This window comes from Cheilinus undulatus, linkage group 12, assembly GCF_018320785.1.
Source record: "Cheilinus undulatus linkage group 12, ASM1832078v1, whole genome shotgun sequence".
Lineage (NCBI taxonomy): Eukaryota > Metazoa > Chordata > Actinopteri > Labriformes > Labridae > Cheilinus > Cheilinus undulatus.
Window position 1 is genome coordinate 33032614 of NC_054876.1, and position 13581 is coordinate 33046194.

Consider the following 13581-nt stretch of genomic DNA (forward strand, 5'->3'; position numbering starts at 1 on the left):
GCTATGGTTTAAAATTTCACTTAGAATTAGATTTAAGTTTATTAAATGTTTGTTGCATTAGTATGTGCCTTCATCCAATGGTCCATACAAGAAATATATCAAAAAAATAGGTAAATGATACAGTACATAGATCAAAATAGACACATTTACAACAATTGATATAGAAATAATGGAATATAGCGTTTCATTTTATGAAGACATTTTTGCCTATTTTCTGGAGATCTTGACTTATCATGCTATCACAGGATAACAACACTGGTTCTCTGTCAGTATTAGGCAGTAATTAGGGTTTTCATTATGAAGATCCAGGCACAGACCTTGCAAGGACTCTGTTGAAACTGAAGGAACTCTTGTTTTTATTATTATTCCAGAAAATGGATTGCTAAATTGGAGGCCTTAACATGATTCAAAACTCACCGAATTTCACAGATGCTTCAATCCTTGTAAAAAAATGTGTATTGTAGTGCTTTGGTGCTTGTCCAAAGCATGGCCCCACAGGGGCCTGAAATGTCCTTTTATCAGGGCCCTTAAACATAGTTTCAGCTACATGCACATCTGTATTATTTTGAGATGTACACAAAACCTGTATACTGCCTTTTATAAATATGTACAGGATCATGAGATCAGGAAGGGTAAAGGTCAAATTTGCCATTTTCCCAACATTTTACAGGTTGCTTATTTCATCAAACTAGTCTGAGAAATTTCATCTTTTGGACTCCAGAATGTGTTTTCTTATTCCTGACAAGTTGAAGGTCTAAAGTTAAAAGCTTGAGTTGTCACCATAGAGTTGGGCAGCAATCTGGCCCCAATGTTTGAATCATGGCAAGCAATTTCATATCTCACCAGTTTCACAGGAAGTTGGTTTAGCTCTCACATGAAACATCTGATTTGCTTCAAATCTCACATACATGATCAAGGTCTGCCCCTCTGCACATTCAAACAATAGTTTCCCGTTTTTGCTTTAGCGCCACCTATTGTAAGATGCCAGTAACACCCCTAAAATAAAATGTCTTCTTTGAATTTTATGTAGCCTTCCCACCGCTCTATAAAAGATGTGAAATACTACCCTACTAGAACGATGGGGAGGTTGGGTTCGGTTTTGGTTAAAGGTAGCTACCCGAAGGTTTACCTGTTGCAGCTTAAAGCACTCATATACAACCCACATGAAATAAACTTTAAACCCACAATGTGTTCTTGATTCATTATACTAAAATAAACTGACCCCAGACAATGTTTTTATAGCAGAAAAAAATAATAAAGTTTACTTAAAGACTTTGCAAAGTACAAAATATGACACTGTTAAGATTTGTAAACAGCAGAAAATACTTCCTGATAGTTTCTGTAACCTGAATCTCTTCTTTTAAGTGTCTGTATCGTTATAAGTACTCTTTTAAGCCACTTTTAGATCAGAATGAACACTAATAAAACAAAACACCTCTCTTAACTACCCTCAAGAAATATATCAAAACACTTTAACTCTCACAGGTTAAATCCTAACTGTCCCTAACTTTTAATAACCACTTAAATGAATTACTATATTCTCTTACATATATGGGCCCCACACACACACATTCATTCACACTTAAAGAAAAAAACATTGCAGGCCTGTGATGCTCGGATGCGTTGCAGCCGATTGGACTCCTCCGTTTTCCATAACAGAAGAAAAACGTCACATACCCTCAACTCCAGGATTCTCCTCCTTGTGCAGCAGAAGTTCAAAGAAACCAACTCGCTGATAGCGGGAACGATCCTCTCCTCGTGGCAGAAGAGCGGCAGGTAACACGCAGCAGAGTTGATGCAGTCTCCTCCTCTCAGGCAGAAACACGCAGGTAAGCTCACCGCTGCAGCTGATGCAGTCCTCTCGTCACGGAGCAGGTCTCCGGCCCCGTGGGAAACTTACAGTTCACAGAAGCAGTCCTGATGGAAACAACACACAGAAACAGCGTGCAACTCCATCGGAAAGTCCTCTACATCCCTCCTGGTTAGCAGCTCTGTTGGCAGACCTCAAGCTCGGTTCTAGTTAAAGTCTCTTAAGCACACACACAAACTACAGCCTCACTAACTTCAGATTAGATGAGGAATGCGCGTTAGCATCTTCTTCATAAAGGTGCTTCAAGTTTCTCAAGCACAAAATAAAGCTACAAAACATGCTAACACAGCTAACAAAGAACATGTGCCCGCTTCTCTCTCGTCTCCTCCCTCCCTCTCACTCATCACAGCTAGACTTGAACTGACCATCTCTACTGACCAACCATAAAACGAAACAAAATTACGTGTCCACTCTCGCAACACTTTTTGTTACTTTACATCTTTTCACAAAAATACTTAAAATACATTTGTTTTATATTTTTTTCTCTTTTTACTTTCTGTTAATGACTTTTATTCACTTTTCCTTTCTTTTCTCTCCTTTTTTTCCTGTGGTATTTCTGTTATTTAGACATCCCATTAATTTAAACATAACATGCATGTAAACATTAAATCTTTTAACCCCTTATTTACCACGGGGCTACATTTACATCATAAAAAATATCAGTCTTGGCTCAATCAGTTCTACATATACAATGCAATATACCAATGCTTAAATGACAGACCTGAGAGGATCTACATGATCTTACCACTGTGCTGCAGCACACTGAAGGGGTAGCTAACATTGGGGTGCTAGACCTACACACCCACAGTTGTAACACACCCCAAAATGCTCTGTGGTGTGAGGGCCCTTCAGTATAAGTGTAGTTATTACTTTTAGGTGTCAAGAAATCAACTACTATCATAGGCCCCATTATTTTCTTGATTTTCTTGATATGACAGCATTAAAAGGACAGGGTGTTGAGAAACCAACCAAAAAAGACTAAATTTTTCAAGAAAATACTGTATAATACAATGTCGGGGTGCGTGTCCTCGAGGGCTTCCATAGCAATAGGCGTATCAGTTCATAAATTAAATGTAACACTGAGGGAAGCCTTGGTTTCTTTCTCTGTTTCTTTACATCTGTAGAGGTGCAGAATTAGGCTAAATGGGTAGAAATGAAGGTTGTACGTTAAGTAGTTATTATGGGATAACAATTTACCTCTCTTTGATGTCGTCTGCGATGCCATCCTGCATGAATACATTCAGGGCTGTTGGCACTAATGGTCTCTAATGGAGGGTAAGCAGCTGCAGCAAAGGATGCATTCCTCTCCTCTGCTGCCTCTGTCAATATTCATCCTTTTCACTGGTTACAGAATGAGACACAGGCATTAAAAAGTGTGGAAAAGACAAAAGACTTAGTGTCTTAAAAATATGCCGGATTGACTCCATATGGGGTGCAGTGTGAGGTTGTTTTTCACACCTTTATTTTAGAGTATTAAAGGCTTTAAGGTTACTCAACATCAAGCAGCTCAAAGTTCTATATTTGCTAAATCTATTAAATGTGTTGATTGAAAAATACCTCTCCTCGTTTAAAATAATCATATTTATTTGAATTTATATGTCCAACTTAAATTAAATCAGACAAATAAGATATAAAAAAAAACTTGATATTTCCAGCAGTGATATCATGATTTCATGGCTTTCTACAATACCTTTCATGTTTCTAAATCCAGCCCTCCAGGGGGATCAGGATGATCCTGCTTTCTGGCATCCAGACCCAAACTCTCCTGATCCCCGCCTGTAACCACTGGAAAAAAAATGCAGACTAACACTTTTAGTGTGATTGGATTACAAGATTATAATCTAAATGATCACTAGATACAATAAATCCAGAGTATGGAAAGGCCACATTATGGCTGTGTCATGCAGGTTATGACTGAGAGGTCCTTTGTTGGATGATTTTTGGGCTTTGTTTGGAGCTGAAGATTGACATGTGGAGAGAGGAAGTATGGGATGACATGCTGAAAATAACACAAAGATCAGGAGTTGAAAAGTGAGCAATACCAGTGGCACATCACATACTGATGCCTCTTTATGAGCTACAGAAGCAAACAAGATAATCATCAACAAGACTGTTTTTAATCAGGATTTTTAATGTCTGCAACCACTGCCAGGGGGTCGGTGTTATACAGTGATTATCAACATGCTGCAGAAACAGGCTTTTGTTATAACATTCTGATTAAAACACTTTTTACAAATGCATTGGTAAAAGTAAGAAAAGTAAATAAGAGCTATCACTTTCCACAGGGGGTGCCAAAATGGAGACAAATCACAGGAGCTTTAAATAACATCCTTCAAAGCCCGATCCCACCTGAACCTAAGCACATTTTCTCCAAGCCCATAACAATTATGGGCCAGAGCATAAATCCAATTCTTTAATATGGAAAATAAAGTGTTAAACTCCAATTCTAAGCTGTTTGAATGTCAAAGATGTGGATATCTTAAAGACAGCAACATGGAATGTGCAAACATGCAAAGCTTCTTGGAGAGCATAGGTCAGATGGCTACAGTTTGGACTGCTCTTCACTCCATTGCTAAACTAAGTTTGCATAGGAACAGATGATGAGATGAAGAATCTGCTTCTTTCTCTCCTCCTTTGCATTATTGTACACTGTTCCCGCTGACTGTGTGCTTGCAGAGTGTATCAAGTTAGCAGCGCCACTTTTTAACAGCTTTTCCCCATCAATTTGTCAAATAATGAGTTTAAAGAAAACAGTTATGTAATGTCTTGTAAATAAACCAATTGGGGTGTCTTTTTAAAAAGTCTTTTTAATTCAAGAAACATGATCAGCAGTACTAGTTATAGTTTGTGCTGTCCTAAAGTAATTACAAAAAATGTCAAAACCTCAAATATCAAGGGTAAATGTAAATGTATTTATGCAGCTACGTATATTTGACATGGCTTCCCTGGCCCCTCTCCAGCCCAACGCTGCCAAAGACGGGGGGCAGAGATCCTGGTCTAAACCTGGGTTCTGGGCTACTGGCCATGCCGGGCTGGTCTCAGGCTAACCTCTACTTCAGCTAAGTCATGCTACAGTTTGCCTTCTCATTACAAATCCAGTGCTAAACCATGCTCAAATTCTCCAAAAAGTCTTCATATTATAAGAACTCTTTAAAGCAGTGGTTCCCAAACAGGGGAGGACATCAGGAGTTGCCTTCCAAAATTCAAAGAAAATTTCAAAATAATTTCAATTAGTACATTTTATATATTACCGTGAAAATAAATACAGGACACAAGCTAATGAAAAACAACAGATTTGAAAGCTTTTGAAACTATTAGTATTGGTTAAATAAAAGGCAGTGCTCTTTAATGAAGGGCATGAACAAATCAAGAAGAAATATCAAGACACCAAGGCATTTTTCAGAGAAAAATAAAAACCTTGATTAAACCGGCCTGTGTGAACGAAAACTGAAATGTAAGTTTGCATATGACAGTAATGAATTAGAGCCTTGGTTCTCAGCTGGTGGGATGAAACCCAAAAGTGGGTGGTAAAGTCATTTTCAATGGGTTGCAGATGTGTTTCTGGAATAGAATATGTGGCAAAAAGTCTATTGTGTGCTTTTATTGTGAAAGACTGTCTCTGTCTCTTTGTTTTGCTACATCTTCGGTTCCATCTCAACTTTTTTTTTGACTAAAAACACCTAGTTATGATTGGAACATTTCAGAAATTTGGGTTGCAGTTGGTTTAAAGGGAGGTGATGGTGGATCCTGACGCTAGGATAGCTGGAAGCAGCTGATTCAGAGGACTGCTGCTTTTTAAAGACAGACATCTGTCTGTTGATAACAGAGATTGCTTGTATTCTGCTTTGAGCATTTCTTAAAAATCTATTCAACAAAGCTTCATTAGCATGGAAAACATCAGTTTGCATTGCCAAAGCAGCAGCAGTCATCTCGCTGGTGCCGGTCACAACAGCTCACACAATGTGGTGCATTATTTACAACTCTCGCACTTCACCCAGCAGATATGGGATCTTCTGTTTGTTGTTCAAAGTGGTGAATTCTTTTTGTTTGGTGGTGAAAAGTGGATATAACTTGACTCTAATGTCATTGTGCAAGGACAGGTGGTTAGAAAGCTCTGTTTCCACCTTCTGTTGGCTGTAGTGGGTGCGCAGTCCTTTTTAGGAATTCAGATTTGTCTGAGGTGTCCTCTCTCTGTGATGACATTGTGTTCACTGAGTCTCTTCATAGTCAAGCATTTTCCTTCCTAAATATTCTGCAACTGCATTTGTCCCTTAATAGGGACAAATAGCGTTCCAGTTTGTGTTGTTTTTTGGTCGATTCTTGCCATATACTACTATATAAAATAATATTGTGTCTTTTAGGATGTTGTTTTTTCTATTGTTTGTTGGGCAAGAACTTGTAATTAGTGTGCAACATTGTAATAAACATTTCATTCTTAACCATCTCCAGGAACAGCAGAGGTCCCCTGTCTTTGGCACAGTTACTTTAGGGGTCATGGGCTGAAAAAGTTTAGGAAGCAGTGTTTTAAAGAACAGAGTTAAGTTGCATTGCCAGTGGGGAAAAAAAAGCTTGCAACAGTGAATATTTATCCAACATTTGCCTTCTCCTACTTCCTTGCCCAAAGCAAATATGAAGTCACCAGTAAGAAGAAGCCTTTTAAACTTGCATTTACAGGTTATTGGAGCTGCCTGAGTCGACAGAATGGGGTCTGCGGAAGTAGAAATAAGAAGAAGAAGCTGTGAGACTGAGAAAGAAAGAAAGACGGGGAGATATGCAGAGGCAAATAGAAGCGATTCTGTGCCTCCAATCAGTGCAAATAATCTACTCTTTGTCTGGGCTTATTCTTTGATGAGACACTGTGTACACATACACACTGCATGAACTATCTCTGCAGGACAGGTCCAACCATTAACTGAACTGGCAGTGCGTGAATCTAATTCGGTGGTCTTGCATCGCACATAGAAACAGAAACAGGAATGCTCTGTGACTACAGCAAAGTCTAAAGATATGTCATGTGCTCATATCAACGTGTCACGCCTGCTCAGGCTCCGTACACAGCATGTGGAGATAACTGGTGTTTGGAGGGATGGAGAAGGTACAGAACAAATGCAGTAATAAATGAGAGAGAGCAGCTGTCGTTTAGCCAAACTGATTACAACCACGCTGCACATGACTATAGGTGTTTAGTCTGAAAGATATCTGTCCCTCATGCAGCACACGCAGTGACATGAGATAATGGGAGAACTCGCTGATATTTCTGTATGTTTCTCAGTTATGTGATCATTACAGCAATGCACAGAATGTGTGAAAATAATGCAGCTTATGTGCCTAACACCTCCTTTCACAGTCACCTCAAGGTCCGGACACTCAGCAGTCACTGACAAATTAAAGCAGTTAGTGGGTAAAAACACAGCTGATACTGAAGCAGTTGGAAGGATGTCAATTCATCAAATTGGATGAAAACATGTTACATTTGTGTTGATGTTAAAGGTGTTACAACAGTGATTATGCTTAAACCTGAAAATGGGATGAAGTAAAATCCTGGAAGTGGTAGATTCCTGTTACCAACAACTGCAGATTAATAAATGCATACAGATAACTCATGAACTGAAAAGCAAGGTTGTGACAATTTGGGATATTTCAGCAGTTTTGTATTTAATTAATCACATCATATTTATTTAAATATGATGGCTTCACTCAGAAACGCAGTGGCTGAACTTTAAATAAACGTCAGTAGGGGAAGGCAATGTACTAGACACAAATGTGAACACAGCAAAGCAGACAATTAGACAACAAATGCAGCTTTCATTGAATGCACATGAAATGTTTCCTACAGCCAGTTCTGCCTAGATCAAAGTCATTTACTTGGAATTGCGGAACAGAGGTCAGTGCATTAATTCACGGTTCCAGCAAGTCTTGTGAAAGGACAACTGGTCTGTTGCTTGGGGGGGGGGGGTCACACTGGCTTTTATTACCTGTGGACCCCCATCAGAGTTGCCTCAGATCCCTTCCTATCAGAGAGGAGAATGTGTCCTGCTGCAAGAGCTCCTGGGAGAATGAGGCCTTCTCATAAGTTTCCCTGTAAAACTACTCCGACTCAAGCTTCAGAACAGCCACGTAGGCCGGGTCTTTGTTCATGAAATCCACCCCATGACTGATCACCAACAACAGAATGAAAAACAACACAAATAATGAATAGTCAACACATAGTCATAGTCAGCACCTTTTGACTGTTTTTATTGATTTAAATTTTGTAAAAATCCACTGACAGATGTCAACAGTGACCAATAGCACTGATTTATTAAAAAAAATAAGTAAATAATGAAAAATGGTAGGGATAGGGATCCAAACCTGGGTCCATAAGAACCCGGTTCTGTGTTTTTGAAATATCTGAAAATCAATAATGTTCTAGCTTATCAACACTCCTATCGAGTCTCACAGGCTCTATGACGTAACGTTATTTTAAGATATAACTGGTGTAAAAATCACATCTGTTCTTGCAAGGGGAACATAAACTAAAAGCACATCAGTATTGTGCATCACATTAAACCAGAGCGTGGTACCTTCAACTGTCAGCTTGAAGAAAAAGACTCCATGCAATCAGATCCGCCTGCGCTGGGAGTAACGTGCACTCATCTGCTTCAGGGCAGCCTTCTTCTTCAGCTGCTCAGATAAATGCTGAGAAGTTCTCCAAAACTTTGTAGCAAGTCCTGTTTGTTAAAAATATTAATCCAGTGTAGAAATCTTTGATGGAATCGGCAAAATTAGCGTTAATTAGCAAACTTAACGAGCTGAAAGACGGAAAATATGATGTGTTCAGGTAGCCTAAGTAAATTGTATTCTATATTCTGTATTCTATATGTTATGATATGTTCAAATGTCACATAAAAATGGGAACATTTCATTTTTGACGAGAAATGTTAATAAATACAGTTGTGCATATGAAGAATGTGTTTATATTTGAGAGATGTAAAACAGATGTGATAGACTGATTCATAGCTTTCTAAGTCAAGCACTACTCATCTAAGACCACTTGTACTTTTAATATTGCCCTTATTTTGTCTTAACACCAAACTATAGAAAGTATAGATAGTGGTATCGATAAGGACTTGGATCAATAAGGAGAATTGATAAGAGTATCAATTTCAGTAAAAATTAACGATCCCCATCCCAAATGGAGATACAAGGTTTTGGCCCAATGACAGCGATATGTCTTGAAGTGATATTGTGGTCTAGTTGACTTAAATAGATCCTTTAACATTCTTTTTACTCGCTTTTAGCATAAATGGAGATCGGTCTTACGTTCCTCTTTATTAGAGCTGCCCCTGCATGTTACCCCCAACATTGCTTAGGACCCATCACTACCACTGTAATGACAGATCATGATCCAAAAGTCTGAAAAGTTTACACCACTTAAATTTCTGTAATGGAAATATTATAGACTGGACCCTAGATCGAACAAATATGATTGAAAGAAGAGAGAGCATAAAAACTAGTATTTAAAGTGTTTACAAAAGCAATGAGAGGACATGCATGCATACACATTATTTCACTGTTTTTTCTGTGAAAATGTATTAACTGGTGTCATTCTTGGTGTTTCTTTTTTAACTCATTTGGATATAGAAACAGAGTGAAGTATGGATGTATGCCCACTTATTGTATATCATGGACTCTGCCTATCCACCAAACACTACTGGGTACCAACCCATCTGTTTAGGGACGCTGCTTTCTGAGGGGAATTGGGAAAACACATAAAAAACATAGTTTTACAATTTAAACATTTGGAAAAACATGTAACAGATTTGTACTATTTATCAAAAGGTGTTTCATCAATAAAGAATATGAATTTACTATGCTTTAAACTGCCAGTTAAATGAATCTTTAAGTATTTTTGCCCTTTTTAGTTGTAACAAAATGTTCAAAAACAAAACTTATTCACTAATTGTCTGTTTCTATAATTTATTGCCTTAGAGCAATATGTTTACTATTTCAGTATCACAGAAGCTTATTTTTATCCATGGAGGTTATACTACATATGCTTTTTTGCCTACTAGTATTATAAAGTGTTGCATTAGCTGTTGGGAAAATGGCAGGCTAGGATATAAAACAAAGGAAAATGTCTTGTGGATGCTGAAGCAGTGTTTGAGGAGGACAGATACCTCAGGTATCGTTTCTTACTGTTCAGCCAGCCACTCTTTAAAGTGCTCTACAAACAGACTGTCTAATGGCCTTCACTCTTCAGATCTCTGCAGAGAGGTTACAAAAGCAGGGAGCTTTATTTTTATATCTATGATTTCTCACAAATAAGGTAAGAGTATTCTTTCATGTGGCCTCACATGAAAGAAAATATAAACACCTGCACACCTATAATCATGCTTTTTTTTTTTACTGTCCAAGCGCAGAGACACACAACGACCACACACAGACTGCACTTTGAACAAAAGTGTGCTCCCAGACACTTTGATGGAGAGTGAAAGCAAAGTATTCTTGGCTGCTCATATTAAATAAGGCTTGTAGAAAGTAGTTGTACTTACAAAAGGAAGAGTTGAACAAAATTGCTGAGCAGCCAAGGCCACCCAGAAAGAATGAATTAAATATTTGCACAATAACAATCTGCAAGGTCTTCTTGTAATGTACGAAAAGTATTTTGTGCTCCTTTGTTTTCTATTTCACTACATTCCCCTTGGGCATGACGGGCGTGAATTCAGACAATCCCAAGGTCCTTACTCTGAGCTCTTAGTGCGTGCCTGCACTGTATCACAGATATGAAGTGTAGTCCACTTTAAAGACAATGAAGGATCTTTCAACAAGCCATGCAATTTCAGCAGATCCATTTAAAACCTCACATCTTGCCAAATTCTCATTAGGCCCCTCTTTCAAAGCCTCTTATTGCTGTATTGATTTCCATTTCAGTTATGTCTTTTGGAAGATTACATTTTCATATAAGTAAAATGTCTACAAGGTTTTCACAGGAGAAGTCTGGGAGAGTGTGGTTACTGACCAGACGCACTAATGGATTCACTCAGCACAAAGTTAAGTTTGAGCGACAAACTTTGGCACAGTTTTCCTTTTTATCATTCTAATTCAATCATACAAACATCATTTACCCTGCACCTACTAGTCTGGCTACCAGTGCTGATATCTGGAGTTTCCCATTTTAAATTACTCAAATTGTACTCATATATTTTTTTGAATATGCCATAAGTTGATTTTTTTTATTTCTCATTATCGTGCTCTTTGTCGTGCTTGGCTCAGTCTGAATACACCCCTTGCCCTGCCACTAAGCTCCACCCCTTCAGAGTCTCTTTTAGGAGTAGGAGCTAACGTTAACGTAATTCTCATGGAAAGGTAAATGGTCAGCTTAAGTCTTGCAAGATTAGAGAAGCTGAGCAAGAGCGTGTAAGACAAGCGATGATAACAAACAGCAGAGCCTCAGAAAACTAATTGTATAACATTAGAGTCGGTGCCAGGCCTGTCCATAGACTTGGCTGGGCCCCTAAAAAACACACAGAGTGGGCCCTCCCCAGTTGTGATTTATTGATGCTATCAGTGCATGTGTGTTGGCTCAGTAGCCCTAGTGCTGTGTCCTTGCTAACAGTTACTTCATTTTGGACCCATTATTTTCTGTTTTTTTTCTCTTATAACCCTTTTTTTCACCTTTAGCCCTTCTTTGCCACTTCCAGCCCATTTTTGCCACTTTAACCCTCTGAGGTCTAAGGATATTTCCTAAATTATTACATCATTTTTTTACTCACCTTTTAAAGGTACTTGCCAATAAATATGAAAGTGATTTGTTTCAAACTTTTCAGGACATTTTTAGCTTTATGCATACTGAGGCCCATTTTTGTCCTAGAGCAAAGTTTCCCAACTACTTTTCCTTGGAGCCCCCCTATATGTACCTAAAAGCAGTGCCCCCACCCCCACGACCCAAGAGAAAAGAAAAAGTGACACACTGCTGCCAAAAATCAACATATTTTTAATTTTTTTTTTTTTTACTGATAAACCACAAAAAAAAGTCCTGTGTTTATGTTTCTTATCAAAAGACCTTTGTATAAACTACCTAATAACTGTTTATCATGTTTTTAGTCAATATTTGCAAATCTAATTTTGGCAGACTCAGACTAGACAAAGCCCACCCACCAAGATATTTGGTGCCCCTCCCTGGGGGCCCCAGACCCCAGATTGGGAACCAGTGTCCTAGAAGACTGTATAAAGAGCTATTTCTGCCAAAGTGCTAAATTTGAAATCAGATTTTTGAAAACGTCTAAATCTCTTGTGAAAACACACCTTCACTCATGTAGACAAATTGTTTTGGGGCTTGGAACAGGTTTACCAGAATCTTACCTTCACAAAAGTAGTGGAATATATGAACGAAATAATCAAACGTTTCACCATCATCCATGATCAACAGGTCTAATTCTCTCCTCTCACTCCTGTCTCTCGCCTTACCTCTCCTGTAAAAACTGTGATAGGGAGGGTCTTATGGATTCCAGAGTTTCAATTGGTTGGCAAAAGAAGGATTTGACCAATTATGTATGCGCAAGTTGACAGACAAAGGATTCATCCAATGCACAGTGAGAGGTGCCGACATGTCCCAGTTGCTCTCTTACTGGCACTTCATGGAAGTGTTTGAACCACATTTTTAAGATGTAAAAGGACAGAGATATTAATAAAAACAAAGCGAATAAACCCCCCCAGTGGGCACCAAGCTCAGACAGTTAAATCCAATTTGCCACTATTTTTTGCAATTTCTTCCAATTTTTGTTTCTTTAACCAATTTTGACACTTTTATCCCATTTTTACTTCTCATAACACATTTTTGCCACTCTTTAACCCCTTTTCACCACTTTTTTGTACCATTTCTTGCCAATTGTTGAATGTAATTCAATTATTGCAATTATTGAATTACTTTTCCCCTCAAGTCATCTCAGTTTTCTACTTTATTTTCTGGCATCCTTATGTCTGTGCACGTCAGCTGTGAAGTCTGTCAATACTTTTTAAGGTTTAATAAGTTTGCTTTAAGGAAAGGAGATTTCATTTAGAAAAATGCATTATTTTACAGCAGCATGGATAGATCAAATTCATTTTTTTGCTTTGATAAGAGAGGTCATCATTAAGGTTAAAAAATAAAATATGGTTATCACAGATAAACTTTACAATGGATCATGATTTTCTTGACCTCCATGGGCCCCCAGAAATCCCTCCTTTTATCCCCCTCTATGGGTGGTCCTGGTTGGTGCATTGACTAATAGGTGTTAGATTTAAGACCTGACAGCAGGTTCATAGTGATCAAATCTGCATAACAGCAGCTGTGGAAAAAGTGTCACTTTTTTATGCCCCTTCCATTCTAGGTGTAAATTTGTGGATGCACTTGAGTGCAGGTGTGCGTATCTTCAGGTTGGGTTATGGATTTAGATTTTTTCTTGTTCTGCATGCTATTTTCTAAAGTATGTCATTAAAAATCTCTCTCTTTGCAAAACAGCTTCTTTCTTTCTTGTGCGAGTTTTTGACTATCAGTGCAAAGTGTTACCAAAAAGCATGAAAATTATGGCTTTCAAAGTTAATTAAAAGTTAAGGTCAGTACATTTTTAACTAAATGAATGGGGAGGACGGGTGAAAGGGTAAAGATATTATTTTTACACTGTATCAAGTGTTATATTTGTGCTACTGATCATATGTGATGTTTGTATGTTTTAACTCTCTTTCTCTCT

General features: G+C 38.2%; 1 protein-coding gene across 2 annotated transcripts in view; it reads left to right on the forward strand.

The window, feature by feature from the left end:
• The window catches only part of cadm2a (cell adhesion molecule 2a), a 393887-nt gene that overhangs the window by 309229 nt on the left and 71077 nt on the right, over positions 1–13581 (forward strand). The window lies entirely within an intron of this gene.